The sequence below is a fragment of the Panthera pardus genome, unplaced genomic scaffold (genome assembly GCF_024362965.1).
Source record: "Panthera pardus isolate Hobbes unplaced genomic scaffold, ASM2436296v1 HiC_scaffold_16, whole genome shotgun sequence".
NCBI lineage: Eukaryota > Metazoa > Chordata > Mammalia > Carnivora > Felidae > Panthera > Panthera pardus.
Genome location: NW_026526721.1, coordinates 11,785,323 through 11,804,599, shown reverse-complemented (window position 1 = coordinate 11,804,599; position 19,277 = coordinate 11,785,323).

The following is a 19,277-nucleotide window of genomic DNA, read 5'->3' as shown; positions in this document are numbered from 1 at the left end:
GCTCAGAACCTGGAGCATGTTTCGGATTCTGTCTCTCTCTCTCTCTCTCTCTGCCCCGACCCTACTCATGCTCTGTCTCTCTCTCTCTCAAAAATAAAACATTTAAAAAATAAATAAACTCTCACGTACCAAAGATGCCACAACTGATGCCTTCACACTGCTCAGAGCAGAGGGGGCCGATGCCTGTGCCCAGAGTGCTGAGGCCCAGTGCCGAGGATCCTGAAGGAGCCACTGCGGCCATCCTGCGTCCCCCAGCCCCTGGACAAGTAGCTCGCTTGCTTGCTCTTTTCCTTTTCACAACCTCCACTTCAGACACGTGGGTGGAGCACAGCCTTGGATAAATCTGTGCGATGGTGTTGCGTGTGCTTCTTTCCTGAACCGAACTGCCTGCCTTTTACAAATATTCCTTCTCCGAGTAAATTCAGGAATTTCTGACGACGCTCCCCAATCCCGTACGTAAACTGATCTCTCCTGCCATTTGGACACATTTAATCTGAAGTTGAACACAACTGATACTCGGACCGGGGACCCTTCAATAATCTGTTTTTTATAAGCGCTCTCAAATTTTCTTTTCAAAATGGACAGTACTTCTTCAAAATACTAATAAATTCATCTCCGATGCCCAAGAACTGCCCTGTTAACCTAACAAATGCCAGTAACATCCAATGCTTTCTCACTGCATTTTTTCCTTGGGTTTAGGTGACCACAGAATTCTAGGTCTTGCAGGCCACATAAATATATGTGGAATATATGTCATAGGCTATTTATATTGATGGAAGAAAAAGAGGAATAGCTTTTCCCTCACCTGAGGGAAGAAAAAGGCAAGAAGAGAGAATTTGATGCTTTTTGTGCGAAGGATATACCAGTTTCCTACCCTTTAGGAGGCCGGTCCCAACTTGGGACTCGCATTCTAGCAGAGGATATCTTGCAGATGAAGTAGTAATTGATGAGGGAGAAAGCAAAAATTGACAGGCCTAGAAAAATTTGAGGAAGAGAGAGGACATGGGGAGACTGTTCCTCTCAGTCGCTGGTTTAACGGAAACTGCCCTTCTCACGGTGAATCTCGCTGCCCTGAACCCGATCCCCAAGATTTCCTAGCTCCATCAGAGAGGAAGGAGCTGAGAGGAAAGCAAATGAATGAATGAATGAATGAATGAAAACGTTTTGCTATCTCTCAAGTAGAAAGATGGTCCCTTTTTCCAAAAGATTGGAGTTAGTCCTTAAATATACAACAAATAGCATGGTTGCATAGTCCCAAATATTGTAACGCTTTGCCACTCTGGAATTTTAGTCATAAAAAGAGATAATGACTTTTACAGAATAAAGGGGTGCATCATCCACTCTGAAATCTTCCTAAAAGACCCCTACTCATCCACCTGCGTCATCTTTGTGACCCTGGACACCTGCACATTTGTCTAGCTTGCTGCCTAGGAGAGATTTCGTAGCGATATGCCTCCGTATATCCTTCTGCTAAATGGCGAGCTTCGCGGAAGCAAGTTTCTTTTTTTCTTTTTTTTTTTTATAGCTCTGTAGTCGACACTCCGTGTTTCACCAGTGATGAAGTGGGGCATTGAAGGCACATAAACTGACCAAGTCCACCACTAGGGGAAGACAAGTCACCCTGTTCAGGTTCACAACCAGCTGGCATCTTAGAAAGAGATTCCTAAAGGGCCCAGTCATGAGGAAACACAAAGAGAGCAAATGTGCAGCTAAAGACTATATAGGGTTCGAGTGGCTAGATTTAGCAAATAAAAATACAGAACACTGAGTTAAATGTGAATCGAATTTGAATTTCAGGTAAACAGTGAATACTTTTCTTAGAAGAAGCGTGTCCCAAATGTTGTATGGGATATACTTATGCTCAAATAATTTGGTTTTGTTGCATAATGCTTTGAATACTTTGGCATTTACTTCTAGAGAGATTATTAGAAGTTTTTTAGTATAAAAGTGTATCCTTCCCTCTTTGAACTCTAAATGACTCCTACCACGTAGCCGTGTAGAGGTCATCTTTGGATTCCATCTATAATCTCAGCTGAACAACAAATACCTTTGTCCTAAAGTTTATGTCCCGTGCAATACTTGGGACATGTTTATGCTAAAACATTCATTTGTTTATCTGAAATTCGCATGTAACTGGATGCCCTGCATTTTTAATCTGGCAACCCTGTTAATGTTAGGTTTCTGAAGTACTATTAGGCCCTCTCCGACCCTTAAGCCAATATAAGTAATGCTTCCTAGAGAAATGTATAGTAAGTACCTGTTTTATTTACAATTTGAAACAGTGGTTCAGAGAGTTAATACTGCAAACGTGATATAGCCAGAAAAATGAATTTCAATCTAATTCTCTCCCTAGGAGAAGGTGTTGGGGACGGCAGGGGAGGTCTGAATCCTGGGGGGGTGCAGGCCTTTCTGAGGAATTTGACCTGCGGCCCACTTTGCTGCCAGCATTTCTCACCCGGCTCTGACTGCGTGTTTCATATCCCGGTTATTTCTATGCTGCTTTTGTCTTTCCCAATGGACTGTGAGCAACTTGAAGTCAGGGGCCGCGTGCCTTTGTCTCGGATTTTCCTTAGGCCAAGTGGCGCCTGGCCTGTTGCGAGTGGTTGCTCGACAGAAGGGATATTGATTTTTAACTTCAGCTGTTTTCTTTAGAGTCGTCTCTTCCCACCACCGTCCAGGAGCAGGACAAGGTGGTCAAAAAGCAGGAATATTCTGGATTGCATTGACTTGGGGGGCATGTCTCTTTTGTGCCCTTTTTCCGGGCAAAGACAGCCTTTTTTGCTCAACCCTTTACTCTCCTTAGCACCTCTTACTAAGAGATCAATAAATGTACATGAATAAACGGACTTTCACACCTCCCCCGACTCTCCCCCATTCAGGAAATGGGCCCGTGGGGCATCCTTTGGCTCAGACCAGAACTCGACGAGGTGTCTCGCTCGGGCCCTTCTTTCTTCCTCCTTATCCAACACTTCGCCAAGTCTCCTTCATTCTGCCTCCTGAGTAGCTCTCGAATCCTCCCATTTCTGTCCCTGCTGCCCCACGCTAGTCTACACCCGCATCTGGGCTCCCACACACCAGCCTCCTATCTACACTTCCTCCTCCCCATCCTTCTCCAAGTCGTTGTCCCTCCGTCGCTGGTCCTTCAAAGAAAACATTCAAGACACATCAGATCCTTCTCCGTTGCCCTTAGGTTAAGCTCCAGCCCTTCCACACCTCATGGGCTTCCTTTCTCCAGCCCCACCTTCCGGCCTTACTTCTGTTCCTCGAATTGACTATTCTCTGACGAGGCCAGAGCCTCCCGTGCTGGCACTCCGTACCTCCACGTCACCCGAGAGATTACTCACTTTTTTTTTTTTTTAAATGTTTATGGATTTAAGAGAGAGAAAGAGAGACAGAGGGAGTGAGCCGGGGTGGGGCAGAGAGAGAGAGAGAGAAAGAATTTCCACACTGTGAGCGCAGAGCCTGACGCAGGGTTGAACTCACGAAGCAGGAAATCATGACCTGAGCCCAAATCGGACGCTGATCACTTAGCCCACGGAACTACCCAGGCGCCCTGAGAAATTACTCACTTAAATACCTTCCCCCTACTCGACGGTCAGCCCCCAGAAGGCAGGGACAGCCGGTTATGCACACCACAGTGATCCCAGCATGCAACAGCAGGCCTGGCACAAGCGGGTACTTGATCAATACGTGTTTTTGAATGAATGAATGAATGAATGAATGAATGCCTTTACTTGCACCCACGAACCCATCCTAGCAAATGGCTTCGGGCCTGGAATGGGAGACATAGGGGAAATCAAGGACAAAGAGGTCTCTGTGAGAGGCAGGTCTTTGTGTCTCCTGCCAGTGCCACCGGAAAGCGCCCACCACGGGGGAGGCACTGGACCAGCACGCGGACCGGTTCATTCACTCTTCTCATGGAGGTCAGCCAGCCTCCGCCTTGGCCGCCCCCGGTGTTTGCGGAGGGGGGAGGGGGAGTGGGGGGGAGGGGTCGTGACCAGCCTGAGAGAACCTAGCCAGGGGCCCAACAGAATGGGCGAGGCTGATCGTCCAGCCCCACAGCAGCCTGCAGTGATGCTGAGCGCCCCCCACAGGAACATCTTCCCCCCACCCCACCCCCCATGCTCTCACCACCCGCCCATTCCCGCCTGGAGGGGCAGCAATTCAGGTTTACTGGGATTCATGCCTGGCAGTGCCTCGATTATCCAGGGGTCAAAAGAGCGTGTGCCAGGGGCGCCTGGCTGGCTCAGTTGGCAGTGCGTGTGACTCTCGACCTCAGAGTTGTGAGTTCGAGCCCCGTGTTGGGTGTCGAGCTTACTTAAAGAAAAAATAAAGTATTTTAAAGTATTTTTGTAAAAAAGAGTGTGTAGCTGGGGTGCCTGGGTGGCTCAGTCAGTTAAGCGTCTGACTCTTGAGTTGGGCTCAGGTCATGATCATGGTTCATAGGATCAAGACCCATATTGGGCTCTGTGCTGACAGCCTCTCCCTGGCTCTCTAAACAAACAAACAAACAAACATCGGGGCGCCTGGGTGGCTCAGTCAGTGGAGCGTCCAACTTCAGCTCAGGTCATGATCTCACGGCCTGTGAGTTCGAGCCCCGCGTCAGGCTCTGTGCTGACAGCTCGGAGCCTGGAGCCCGCTTTGGATTCTGTGTCTCCCTCTCTCTCTGCCCCCTCCCCTGCTCAGACTCTGTCTCTCAAAAATTAAAACATTAAAATAACTAAACAAACGTTTAAAAAAGAGTCTGTAATAGCCTTTTGTTGTGTCAATGTGGCCATGCTGAAGTTATCTTTTCCTAATTTCCTTCCTTGCCTGCTTCCAAGCTAGCGTTTGCGACAAGAGCAATTTCCAGAGGTGTGGAGGGCAGAGGCAAGCGTCTGTCACGGCACAGGAACAGATGGCCTGCCTTGCTGCTCTGGTGTGGGACAGCAGCTGGTCTGTAGACGTCCACCTCTTCCTTCTGACAGCCAGGCCTGCTCTCCCCCAAAAGCACAGGCTATAAGTAGTTTTCCACAACATTCTCCGCCAACTTGCACAACTGCTGAGGGCCTAATCCCTATAATAAACACCAATATTAGTTTTCAAGTTCCTTTCTCGTGCCACCACGGTGACTTCCTCTTCTTCCTCCCTCTTCCACATGAAAGGACCCTGTGACTGCGTTGGGCTCCGCCCAGATAATGGAGAACAATCTCCCTGTTTGAAGGTCAGCTGATAAGTAGCCTTAATGCCATCTGCTACCCTAATTCTCCCTTTGCCATCAAAACTAACACATCCACAGGTTCCGGGGACTGTGACTGTCATCTGCCCGCCACGATGTCGATGTCGTATCTCTCAAAGCGGTTCCGCTCCTCTGACTGAATCCTAACTGATAGATTGCCTTAGACCACGGACCCGTTTTATGTCAACGGAGGTACAACAATGGACAGAGGACAATGGGATCCACTCTCCTGCCTTAGGCCACGTCACATAGAAGCTACCAGCCCGAGAGAACATTGGGACGGCCTGAAACACCATAGCTAAGGCGCCAGCCACCAGACTGCAGGTGAACCCCGAGGGGTTGAAGTGCTGGGTTTTCGACAGGTAGCACCGAGGGATGGCCGTCTAATGCCCCTTTCAAAACCACTCCCAGTTTTCCCCTGGGGAACCTGCACTTTAGATTGGGCTGGACTAGAGGTCCTGGTTTCCTGGTGGGGAGAGGGGAGAGGGACAAGAAGGTCTTTTCCAAAAGGACGGTAAGGGCTACACCAAATCTGCAGCTGTGGCTCAAACCTGGCTGTTTTGAGTTCCGCGTGCCAATAGACCGCAAGAGGTGAGATACAGACAAGGGTAATTCACCTCAATTCTCACAGGAGATTAAGTTACAACTACATAATGGGGCAAGGAAGGGAGGCTCTGGAATGCTGGGAATCCCCTGGGGCACATTTTGGTGCTTCCGTGCCAGGTGATGACTGGGAACGAGCAATTACAGGAACAGAGCCTGACAAAGGCCAAGGAATGTGGGCACAACCTTCTCAGAGATAAAGGTCTGGGTTATCACACCACGCAAGCAACCCAGATCAGAAGAAACGGTGGCTGAGGGGCGCCTGGGAGGCTCAGTCTGTTAAGCACCTGACTCCTGATTTTGGCTCAGGTCATGATCTCACGGTCTTGAGCCCCGCTTCAGATTCTCTCTCTCTCCCTCTCTCTCTGCCCCTCTCCTGCTCACACTCTCTTTTAAGATTTTCTTTTTTAAAAATATTTTTTAATTGTGACCAGCCATCACCTGGAAGAATCAGTTACAGCATGAAATTGATTAACATGGGACACAAGTGGTTCTGACTGGTATAGGGGTTCACTGTAGCAGATGCTGTTGGTGCCACCCTTATTTCCATGGCATTTTCATGCTTTTGAGCAGGAGGGAAATTCCAAATCTCTGTCTTCCAAGACCCATTTTACCCAAGGACTAATGAGAGTTGACATCTAGCAGGTAGAGGCCAGAGATGCTGCTAAATATCCTACAACGCACAGGACAACAAAGAATAAATTTTAGAATCAGCTTTCCAGTTTCTGCAAAAAACAAAGAAACAAACAACAACAACAACAACAACAACAACAAGAAACAACCCAGGTGGGATTTGATAGGGATTGCGTTGAATCTCTACACCAGTGTGGGAAAATAGTGCCATATTCACAATATTGGCTGTTCCAATCCATGAATATGGGATATCTTTCCATTTATTTAGGTCTCTTTTAATTTCTTTCAATAATGGTGTTTTGTTTTTTTTTTTCATTTTTAATGTCTAATCCTTATACTTCTTTGGTTAAGTATATTTCGAAGTATTTTATTCTACTTGATGATATCGCAAAAGGAATTGTTTTCTTAATTTAATCATCAAATCGTCATTGCTGGTCTACAGAAGCAAAATAAATAAATAAATAAATAAAAACACCTTGGGGTCAAGGGAACCAAACCATTTTATTGAGGGGCTTTGGGGAAAAGTTGAAGGGCTAGGAGGACACTAAGATCTGACTTCCTCAGTCTGGCCAGGATCTTCCCAGCCTCCCAGCTGCCAAAAGCTAGAAGCCAAATTTTTTATATATTTATCTTGCGACCTTACTGAGTTTATTTATTGGTTCTTACAGTAGTTTTGGTAGATTCCTTAGGATTTTCCATACACGAGATTACATCATCTGTAAATAGAGATAGTTTTACTTCTTCTTTTCCAGTATGGATATCTGTTATTTGTTTTGCTTGTCTAATTGTCCCAGCTAGAACATCTAATGCAATGTTGAATAAAAGTAAATAGTGTCTTTTTCCTGATCTAGGGAGAAAGCTTATGGTCTTTCACCATTAGCTTTGATGTTAGATGTGGGGCTTTTTGTAGATGCTCTTCATCAGCCTGAAGAAGTTCCCTTCTTTTTTTAGTGTGTTTAATGTTTTTAATCATTAAAGGGAGTCATATGTCATATTATGTTTGTCAAATACTTTTTCTGTGCCTACTGAGATGATCTTTTTTTTTTTCTTTTGGTCCTTTATTCATTTTTGTATGTTAAATCAACCTGCATTCCTGGAATAAATCTCACTTGATTATGGTGTATAATCCTTTTTACACATTACTGGATTCAGTCCGCTCATATTTTGTTGAAGGTTTTTACATTCAACTTCATAAAGGATACTGGTCTCTGTTGGTTTTGGATGCCATCGTTTGCTTTTGGTATTAGGGTAATCCTGGCCCTCATAAGATGAGTTGGGAAATATTTTCTTCTCCTCTGTGTTTGGAAATGTTTGTGAAGAATTGGTGTTAATTTTTCTTTAAATGTTTGGTAAGGGGCACCTGGGCAGCTCAGTCAGTTAAGGGTCCAACTTCAGCTCAGGTCATGATCTCATGGTCTGTGAGTTCGAGCCCCTCATCAGGCTCTGTGCTGACAGTTCAGAGCCTAGAGCCTGCTTCATATTCCATGTCTCCTTCTCTCTCTCTGCCCCTCCCCTGCTTACACTCTGTCTGTCTCTCTCTCTCTCAAAAATAAGTTAAACATCAAAAAAATTAAAGCTTAGTGATTAAAAAAAAATGTTTGGTAAAATTCCCCAGTGATACCATGCTGATTTGAGCTTTTCTTTGTGGGAAGTTGGATTGTTATGGGATTGGCTTATTAACCCAATTTTTTTACTTTCTATAGGTCTATTCAGATTTTCTATTTTTTCTTGAGTTAGTGTTTATAGGTTTCGTCTTTGTAGGATTTACCCATTTCATCTAGGTTATCTGATTTTTTGGCATACAATTGTTTATAATATTCTTTTACAGTCCTTTTATGTCTGCAAGTTTGACCATTTTTCATCAGATCTGTTTATTTAGCAGGATGTTCCTCAAATTTGAGAAATGTCTCCTTTAAAGGAAAAAATGTCTCCTTTGGCATCTCCCAATGTTGACAATTTTTTTAATAATATTCCTTAAACATGTGTGAATTTAAAACTAATCATAACTTTCAGTTTGTAGCTCTCACACAATAAAACCAAATCTAATTTATAAATTAATTATAATCAAAACTGAAAAACAATACAATTAAAGCAAAAATCACTAATTTAACATTTAAGTTCAGCGTGGCTTGTCTACCATACACCCTGCAATGAACCAATTCAGCCATGACTTTTTTTTTTAATCAAACTATGATGAATGTCTAATCGTACAACAGATGGTTAATGTCATTTGGCCCTCATTTGGCTGAAGCAGTCATATTAAGTTCATCTTTTTTCATGGCCCATTACCTGAAAATAGTCAAAATAGTACTATCGTGCCCCAAGAATATCCTAAACACAAACATAACAACAGGTTCATTCTGATGATTCCAGAATATGCCCATATTATATTTTAAGCTTACTATCAAAGTGAAAGCAAAGCTTTTCGTTTCTGAAGGAAAGCTGACAGACCCCACAAATAAACCTACAATCTGGAAAACACTGGCTTGGAACTTTGCTTTAATGGAGTGCCTCAATGCTTTCCAAAGGGCTCCACATGAATCCTTAGCCATTATTACCTTCAAAGGATACTTATTCCAACTATGGTTACACAGGGAGTTTCTTGAAGTTCTATTTGTGAATATTTCCTCTTTTTAAATTTTTTTTTAATGTTTTTACTTATTTTTGAAGGAGAGGGAGACATAAAATTTGAAGCAGGCTCCAGGCTCTAAGCTGTCAGCACAGAGCTCGGTGCGGGGCTCGAACTCACAAACTGTGAGATCATGACCTGAGCCGAAGTCAGATGCTTAACTGACTGAGCCACCCAGGCGCCCCTTTGTGAATATTTCCTCTTGAGCAATAGGGAAAAGAAAGCAAAAGTGAGAATCTTGTGCTGGTCACCATGACATGACCCAGAAATGGTTTCGTTGCTGGGTTTACTAAGCAAGAGAAACCAAGATAAAGCAGTTGGGCAAATACTTAGCCACCACCTTCCCTACTACAAGCGTCTTTGCCTTGTAATGAGCAGAACTTTGTAGTGAATGAATCCTTGAGAAGGAAGCCTCACATCCATAGTAGCAGCTTTGGAGAGGATGGGAAGAAATAAGTCCTGTTTGGGAGCCGAGTTGGACCAGGAAAGAAAGAGCCCTAGCCCTGGGGTATGATCAGCACAGTGCACATCCTGCTAGTTGAGATGACTCATTAAGCTCTGACTCAGCCCCTTACACTCACCTGTTGAACAAGCAATTGAAGATGAGGGTACAATCAGTCATGACACAGGGGAAGTGACTAGTGGGCAGAAGCCAGACCACACAAGGTCACACCTTGAAGTTACAGAGTGCAGTGTGGGCACAGTGTTTGGTATCACCTCTTCCTTCTTTGTCCACTGAACCCAGTAAAGAGCCTATGAATGACCTATGAGTTCTCTTTGTACAGAACAGGTGCGAATATATTTAGTCCGATGGACTCGTGTGGGAAAGTTTTGGAAGAACTTGAGTGTAGTGGTTTCCTCTTGTCTTAATTCAACTAGTTGACTCGGGGGCCATATAGAACAGTGGTTAGCCCCTATTGGAAGACGAGAGAGAACAAAAATGACTTTCCCCAAAATAATAGGCAAATTACTTTGTTATATATACTCCAAAATTCTCTTCCGAATTTCTTCTCAACAAACCAAGAGACTGAGTATCTTTATACATTTTCCTTGGAGGGTTCACTTCAGGCCCAATGCTTATGTTATTGAAAATTATTCTTCTTGCATCTCATTGCCCATCTGTTCAGGCTTATGCTAAGACTTTTGCAATGTTTACAGAACTCTCTGACCACGTGGCATGATAAGGGGAACATGGGAGAACTTTCTAATAGAGGAGGAACAGGAGTTAGGTCCTTCATTTTCACCATCTGGCATCTCTTTCCTCCCAATCACATAGCACATGTATGGTTTAGGCATTCCCCAGAGAGCTCTGAAAATTGCTCTGTCTTGTCTAAACATGGTTAAGAGTGTGGCAAAGCATTGGAGAAGGCTCACTCATCTAGCCATCCCCTTAGCTGCATATAGAAAGCAACTGATGGACTTTGAAATACCCTATGAATGTTCCAGGAGCACCTGGGTGACTCAGTTAAGCATCTCACTCCTGATTCTGGCTCAGGTCATGATCTCGGGGTCATGAGATGGAGCCCCACGTCCGGCTCCTTGCTGAGTATGGAGCCTGCGTGAGATTCTCTCTCTCTTTCTCTCTCTCCCTCTGCTCATTCTCTCTCTCAAAACAAGAAAGAAAGAAAAAAGAAAGAAAAGAAAAAGGAGAACCCTATGAATGTTCCTTTGCTAAACAATAATCCGACATTATTACTCAGGCTTTCCGAAAGGCATGACCCTTCTCATCTCCATCTCTCCCCTTTTTCTCCTCACCTACTACACTCAAGCTACATTTACCCCCTTTTTGTTTCTGGAAACTCCCTCAGTTTTCATGTCACTTCCCCAGAGAGACCTTTCTATAGTCCCTCTACATAGTCCCTCTCTGTAGACCCTGGCCTGACTCCTGGACCATTTTCTTCACAGTTCTTATCACACTTTGTCATTGTTTTTATTTGTTTGGTTACTAGAATCTGGGCTGAAAGAGGCAGAGACCAAGTAAGCTTTATGCATCAGTATGTATCCAGATCTAAGCACAATGCCTGGAATATGTAGGCACTCAATTCATACCTGTCAATGAAAGAATAAATAAAAGACATGATGACAAAAATTTTCTTTATTTTCTATAGAATAATGGCTAAGAATGTCATCTATCATATTACCAAATAATGTTCCAACAAAGTTTAACCGAAATAAAATTCCCAGTAAAAGTGTTTATATTTCCACCCAGAAACGAAGCCACAAATGTATGGCCAACTAATTTTTGACAAAGCAGGAAAGAATATCCAATGGAATAAAGACAGTCTCTTCAGCAAATGGTGCTGGGAAAACTGGACGGCAACATGCAGAAGAATGAACCTGGGCCACTTTCTTACACCAGACACAAAAATAAACTCAAAGTGGATGAAAGACCTAAATGTAAGACAGGAAGCCATCAAAATCCTTGAGGAGAAAGCAGGCAAAAACCTCTTCAACCTCGGCTGCAGCAACTTCTTACTCAAGACGTCTCCAGAGGCAAGGGAAGCAAAAGCAAACATGAACTATTGGGACCTCATCAAAATAAAAAGCTTCTGCACAGAGAAGGAAACAATCAGCAAAACTAAAAGGCAATCGACAGAATGGGAGAAGATATTTGCAAACGACATATCAGATAAATGGTTAGTATCCAAAATCTACAGAGAACTTATCAAACTCAACACCCAAAAAACAAACAATCCAGTGAAGAAATGGGCAAAAGACATGAATAGACACTTCTCCAAAGAAGACATCCAGATGGCCAACCGACCCATGAAAAAATGCTCAACATCACTCATCATCAGGAAAATACAAATCAAAACCACACTGAGATACCACCTCACGCCTGTCAGAATGGCTAACATGAACAACTCAGGCAACAACAGATGTTGGCGATGATGCGGAGAAAGAGGATCTCTTTTGCACTGCTGGTGGGAATGCAAACTGGTGCAGCCACTCTGGAAAACAGTATGGAGGTCCCTCAAAAAATTAAAAATAGAATGACCCTATGACCCAGCAATTGCACTACTAGGTATTTATCCAAGGGATACAGGTATGCTGTTCGAAGGGGCACATGCACCCCCATGTTTACAGCAGCACTATCAACAATAGCCAAAGTATGGAAAGAGCCCAAATGTCCATCGATGGATGAACGGATAAAGAAGATGTGGTATATATATACAATGGAGTATTACTCTGCAATCAAAAAGAATGAAATCTTGCCATTTGCAACTATGTCGATGGAACTAGAGGGTATTATGCTAAGCGAAATTAGTCGGAGAAAGGCAATATCATATGACTTCACTCATTTGAGGACTTTAAGAGACAAAACCGATGAACATAAGGGAAGGGAAGCAAAAATAATACAAAAACAGGGAGGGGGACAAAACATAAGAGACTCTTAAATATGGAGAACAGAGGGGTACTGGAGGGGTTGTGGGAGGGGGGATGGGCTAAATGGGGAAGGGGCATTAAGGAATCTACTCCTGAAATTATTGTTGCACCATATGCTAACTTGGATGTAAATTAAAAAATAAATAATTAATAAGAAAAGAAAAGAAAGTGTTTATATTTCCAGGGTGTTAAATTTGCGACAGACTAACACATTCACTAAAGTTGTAGGATACGAAATCAATACACAAACATTGGTTATATTTCGAGCAGCAAATGATCTGAAAAGGAATTTAAGCAAACAGTTCCATCTGGGGCGCCTGGGTGGCTCAGTTAAGCATCTGACTTCGACCCAGGTCATGACCTCACAGTTCCTAAGTTTGAGCCCCACATTGGGCTCTCTGCTGTCAGCACAGAGCCTGCTTCTGATCCTGTGTCCCCCTCCCTCTCTCTACCCCTCCCCCACTGACTCTCGTATGTGTGCGTGCTCTCTCTCTTTCTCTCTCTCTCAAAAATAAATAACCATTAAAAAAAAAAACAATTCCATTTACAGTAGTATCAAAAAGAATAAAACACTTAGGAATAAACTTAACCAAGTAGGTAAAAGATTTTTTTTTCTATTCTCAAGTTAGTTAACATACAGAGTTGTCTTGGCTTCAGGAGTAGAACCCAGTGATTCATACATACAACACCCAGTGCTCATCCCAAGAAGTGCCCTCCTTAATGCCCATCACCATTTTCCCCCTTCCCCCTCCCCCCTAACAACCCTGTTTGTTCTCCATATTTAAGAGTCTCTTATGGTTTGCCTCCCTCTCTATTTTTATCTTAGTTTTCTTTCCCTTCCCCTACGATCATCTGTTAAGTTTCTCAAATTACACATATGAGTGACATCATATGATATCTGTCTCTCTGACTGACTTCTTTCACTTAGCATAATACCCTCCAGTTCCATCCATGTTGTTGCAAGATTTCATTCTTTTTCATTGACAAGTAGTATTCCATTGTGTGTGTGTGTGTGTGTGTGTGTGTGTGTGTGTATCACATCTTCTTTATCCATCAGTTGATGGACATTTGGGCTCTTTCCATAATTTGGCTATTGTTGATAGTGCTTCCATAAACATTAGGGTGTAAATGCCCCTTCAAATCAGCACTCCTGTATCCTTCAGATAAATTCCTAGTAGTGCAATTGCTGGGTCATAGGGTAATTCTATTTTCAACTTTTTGAGGAACCTGCACACTGTTTTCCAGAGTGGCTGCACCAGTTTGCATTCCCGCCAACAGTGCAAGAGGGCGCCCCTTTCTCCACATCCTCGCCAACATCTGTTGTTACCTGTGTTGTTAATTTTAGCCACTCTGATCGGTGTGAGGTGGTATCTCAGTGTGGCTTTGATTTGTATTTCCCTGATGAGGAGCGACGTTGAGCATCTTTTCATGTGTCTGTTTGCTATCTGGATGTCTTCTTTGGAAAAGTGTCTATTTATGTCTTCTGCCCATTTCTTCGCTGAATTGTTTTTCACATGTTGAGTTTGGTAAGTTCTTTATAGATTTTTGATACTAACCTTTTATCCAATATGTTATTTGAAAATATCATTTCCTGTCCCATCAGATGCCTTTTAGTTTTGTTGATGGTTTCCTTCACTGTACAGAAGCTTTTTATCTTGATGAGGTCCCAATAGTTCATTGTTGCCTTCATTTCCTTTGCCTTCAGAGACATGTCAAGTACGAAGTTGCTGAGGCTGAGGTCCAAGAGGTTGCTGCTGTTTTTTCCTCTAAGATTTTGACGGTTTCCTGCCTCACATTTACATCTTTCATTCATTTTGAGTGTATTTTTGTGTATGATGTACGAAAGTAGCCCAGTTTCATTCTTCTGCATGTTGCTATCCAGTTCTCCCAGCACCATTTGCTAAAGACACTGTCTTCTTTCTGTTGGATACTCTTTCCTGCTTTGTCGAAGATGAGTTGGCCATATATTTGTGGGTCCATTTCTGGGCTCTCTATTCTATTCCATTGATCTATGTGTCTATTTTTGTGCCAGGATTGTACTGTCTTGATGATTACAGCTTTGTAATACAGGTTAAAGTCTGGGCTTGCGATCCCTCCAGTTTTGGTTTTCTTTTTCAACATTACTTTGGCTATTCAGGGTCTTTTGTGGTTCCATACAAATTTTAAGATTGTTTTTTCTAGCTCTGTGAAGAATGCTGGTGCTATTTTGATTGGGATTGCATTGAATGTGTAGATTGCTTTGGGTAGTATCGACATTTTAACAATATTTATTTTTCCAATCCATGAGCATGGAATATTTTTCCATTTCTTTATGCCTTCTTCAATTTCTTTCATAAACTTTCTCTCTCTCTCTCTCTCTCTCTCTATATATATATATATATATATATTTTTTTTTTTTTTTTAGTGTTTATTTATTTTTGAGACAGAGAGACAGAGCACAAGTGGGGGAGAAGAAGAGAGAGAGGGAGACAGAATCCAAAGCATGCTCCAGGCTCTGAGCTGTCAGTACAGAACATGATGCAGGGATCGAACCCACAAACCACAAGATCATGATCTGAGCTGACATCAGACACTTACCAGACTGAGCCACCCAGGTACTCCAGCTTTCTATAGTTTTCAGTATACAGATCCTTTACCTCTTTGGTTAGGTTTTATTCCTAGGTATTTTACGGGTTTTGGTGCAATTGTAAATGGAATCGATTCCTTGCTATCTCTTTCTGTTGCTTCATTATTGGTGTATGGAAATGCAACCGATTTCTGTACATTGATTTTAGATTCTGCAATTTTGCTGAATTCATGGATCAGTTCTAGCAGTTTTTTGGTGGAGTCTTTCGGGCTTTCCACATAGAGTATCACGTCATCTGTGAAGAGTGGAAGTTTGACTTCTTCTTTGCCAATTTGGATGCCTTTTTTTTCGTTTTGTTGTATGATTGCTGAGGCAAGGACTTCCAACACTATGTTAAACAACAGCGGTGAGAGTGGACATCCCTGTCGTGTTCCTGATCTCAGGGGAAAAGTTCTCAGTTTTTCCCCATTGAGGATGATATTAGCTGTGGGCCTTTCATATATGGCTTTTATGATGGTAAGGTATGTTCCTTCTATCCCGACTCTCTTGAGGGTTTTTATTAAGAAAGGATGCTGTATTTTGTCAAATGCTTTTTCTGCATCAATTGACAGGATCATATGGTTCTTACTTTTCTTCTATTAATGTGATGTATCACGTTAATTGATTTGCAAATATTGAACCAGCCCTGCAGTCCAGAAATGAATCCCACTTGACCACAGTGAATAATTATTTTTTTTAATGCTTTTTATTTTTGAGAGAGACAGACAGAGACCGGGGGAGGGACAGGAGAGGGAGAGACACAGAATCCAAAGCAGGCTCCAGGCTCCGAGCTGTCAGCACAGAGCCTGACATGGGGCTTGAACTCACGAACCGTGAGATCATGACCTGAGCTGAAGTCGGACACTCAACCGACAGAGCCACCCAGGTGCCCCGTGAATAATTTTTTTAATGTACTGTTGAATTCGATTTGCTAGTATCTTGTTGAGAATCTTTGCATCTGTGTTCCTTAGGGATATTGGCCTGTAATTCTCCTTTTTAGTGGGGTCTTTGGTTTTGGAATCAAGGTAATGCTGGCTTCATAAAATGAATCTGGAAGCTTTCCTTTCATTTCTATTTTTTGGAACAGTTTGAGAAGAATAGGTATTAACTCTGCTTTAAATGTCTGGTAGAATTCCCCTGGGAAGCCATCTGGCCCAGGACTCTTATATGTTGGGAAATTTTTGATAACCAATTCAATTTCTTCACTAGTTATAGGTCTGTTCAAATTTTCTATTTCTTCCCATTTGATTTTGGTAGCGTCTGAGTGTCTAGGAATGTGTCCATTTCTTCCATATTTTCCAGTTTGTTGGCATATCATTTTTCATAGTATTCTCTAATAATTGTTTCTATTTCGATGGTGTTGGTTGTGATCTCTCCTCTTTCATTCATGATTTTATCTATTTGGGTTCTCTTTTCTTTTTGAGAAATCTGTCTAGGGGCTTATCAATTTTGTTTATTCTTTCAAAAAACCATCTCTTGGATTCATTGATCTGTTCTACTGTTGTTGTTTTTTTCTCTTATGGATTCTATACTGTTTATTTCTGCTCTAATCTTTATTATTTCTCTTCTGCTGCTGGCTTTGGGCTTTCTTTGCCGCTGCCTTTCTAGCTCCTTTAGGTGTAAGGTTAGGTTGTGTATGTGGAACCTTTCTTGCTTCTTAAGATAGCCTGAATTGCAATGTATTTTCCTCTTAGGACTACCTTAGCTGCATCCCAAAGGGTTCAGACTATTGTGTTTTCATTTTTCACTTGCTTCCATATATTTTTTAAATTTCCTCTTTGATTTCTTGGTTGACCTATTCATTCTTTAGTGGGATGTTCTCTAACCTCCGTGTGTTTGGGGGCTTTCCACATTTTGTAGTCTTTGCTGCTTTCCACTCACAGAATTCCACCTTGGGACCTCCTGTAGGGCTTGTTTAATGGTCATGAACTCCTTTCGTTTTTGTTTGTCTGGGAAAGGTTCCATCTCTCCTTCTGTTCTGAATGACAGCCTTGCTGGGTGAAGGATTCTTGGCTGTATATTTTTCCTATTCAGCACATTGAATATTCCCTGCCACTCCCTTCTGGCCTGCCAAGTTTCAGTGGCTAGGCCTGCTACTACTTTTATGCGTCTGCCCTTTTAGGTTAAGAACCGTTTGTCCCTAGCTGCTTTCAGAATTCTCTCTTTATCTTTGTATTTTGCCAGTTTCACTATGATATGTCGTGGTGTTGACGAGTTTTGTTGTTGTCGTTGATTTTGAAAGGAGTTCTCTGTGCCTCTTGGACTTTGATGCCTGTTTTCCTTCCACAGATTAACGAAGTTCTCAGCTATAATTTGTTTAAATAAACCTTCTGCCCCTTTCTCTCACCATTCTTCTTCTGGAACTCCTATGATACAGATATTGTTTCATTACATGGAATCATTTAGCTCTCTAATTCTCCCCCTGTGATCTAGTAATTTTCTTTCCCTCTTTTTTTTTTCAGCTTCATTTTCCATAATTTTATCTTCTGTTTCCCTTATTCTCTCCTCTGCTTCTTCCATCCTCGCTGTCACTATATCTAGTCTATTTTGCATCTCATTTATAGCATTCCTAATTCATCATGACTATTTCTTAGGTCTTTGATCTCTGCACTAATAGATTCTCTGCTGTCTTCTATGCTTTTTTCAAGCCCAGACATTAGTCGTATGACTGTTTTTCTAAATTATATCTCTTTTGAGCAATTCTCTGGCTGTCATTTCTTCCGGAATTTTCTTTTGAGGGGAATTCTTCCATTTCATTGTCTTGGCTACGTTTCTGTCTTTTACATGTTTTATTTATTTATTTATTTATTGAGAGACAGAATGACAGAGCGTGGGCACGCGCGTGAGCAGGGGAGGGGCAGAGAGAGGGAGACACAGAATCCGAAGCAGGCTCCAGGCTCCGAGCTGTCAACACAGAGCACGATGCAGGGCTCGAACCCACACGGACCGTGGGATCATGACCTGAGCCGAAGTCAGATGGTCAGCCAACTGAGCCACCTAGGCGCCCCTGTGTTTTAATAGCTTGTTATGTGTCCTACACCTGCAAATACTACTATATTAAAAAGGGGTCATACACTGTCCAGGGCCTGGCCCTTCAGGAAGTGCTTTTGGGATATGTTGCGGGCACTCTGTGGTGGCGTTTTGGCTGCTCTATCCCACTGGACAGTCTTCTACAAAGGTCCTCCTTACTCGTAGTGGTGGAGTGTTTGGAGCTTTGACCAGGTGTGCTTAGATTTGTTCGTTGAAGTAACCCTGGAACAAAAAGAAAGGGGAAAAGGAAAGGGAAAGCCTGATCCCATTCCAAGAGAAAAATGAAAGGGAAGAAAAGAAGACCAGGCAGAGAGTCAAAAAAACTAGAAGGCTTAATCCAGAGAGAGATAAGGGAAAATAAAGAAGATATAGAAAAGGTGTCAAAAGAATTGAGTAAAAATGCCTGGTTAAACAAACAAAACAGAAAAAAAGAAATATGTATATAAAATAAGAACTGACCCCAAACAAATCAGAAACTTTAAGTCTGATTCCAAAAGAAAAAAAGAAGAGGGGAGAAAGAAAAAGAAAAGAGAAGAACAAACAGGCAAACCAACAAACAGACAAGCAGACAGACAGACAAAAACAGAAAGCAGTTGTCTGTTGGTGCCCGGACCGGTGGCTGTGCTGGTCTGGAGGAAGGGCCACCTGGTTTGGTCAGGGTCAGTCCCACTCTGAAAGAGAAGCAGTTACCAGACAGGGAGGGGCGGGGTTTGGTGTGAGTGGCCCCGCCTCCCCTGGGGGCCGCCAGTGCTGCCCCCTGAAACCCGATCCTGTTGGTGATGGGGAGAAATGGCGACCCCTCCCAATCTCTCCTCCCTGATGGGTGTCTCAAACCACACGGTTCAGGCCGCCCTCCCAGAGCAGCGCTGGTGACAGGCTTGTCCGGCTCCACAGTCTCCCATGGCTCCCAGGTGCTCGGCTGGGATTCAAACCCCCCCCCCGTCTTACAGGGCCCTGCACCAGGAGGGCCCTGTGTGGGGTAGCGCCACTCCGCCCTGCCGATTAAAGGCCTTTAGTGTCTGCAGAGTCTTTTGTCCTTGGTAGGGGGGCCATAAACCCTCTTCCACAGTACTGGAGGGAGGGGACTGCTCTGACCTTAATACAGCTGCGTTTGAGGGATGAGGGAAATCCCGGGCCCCCTACTTCTCTGCCATCTTAACTCCTCCTGACAT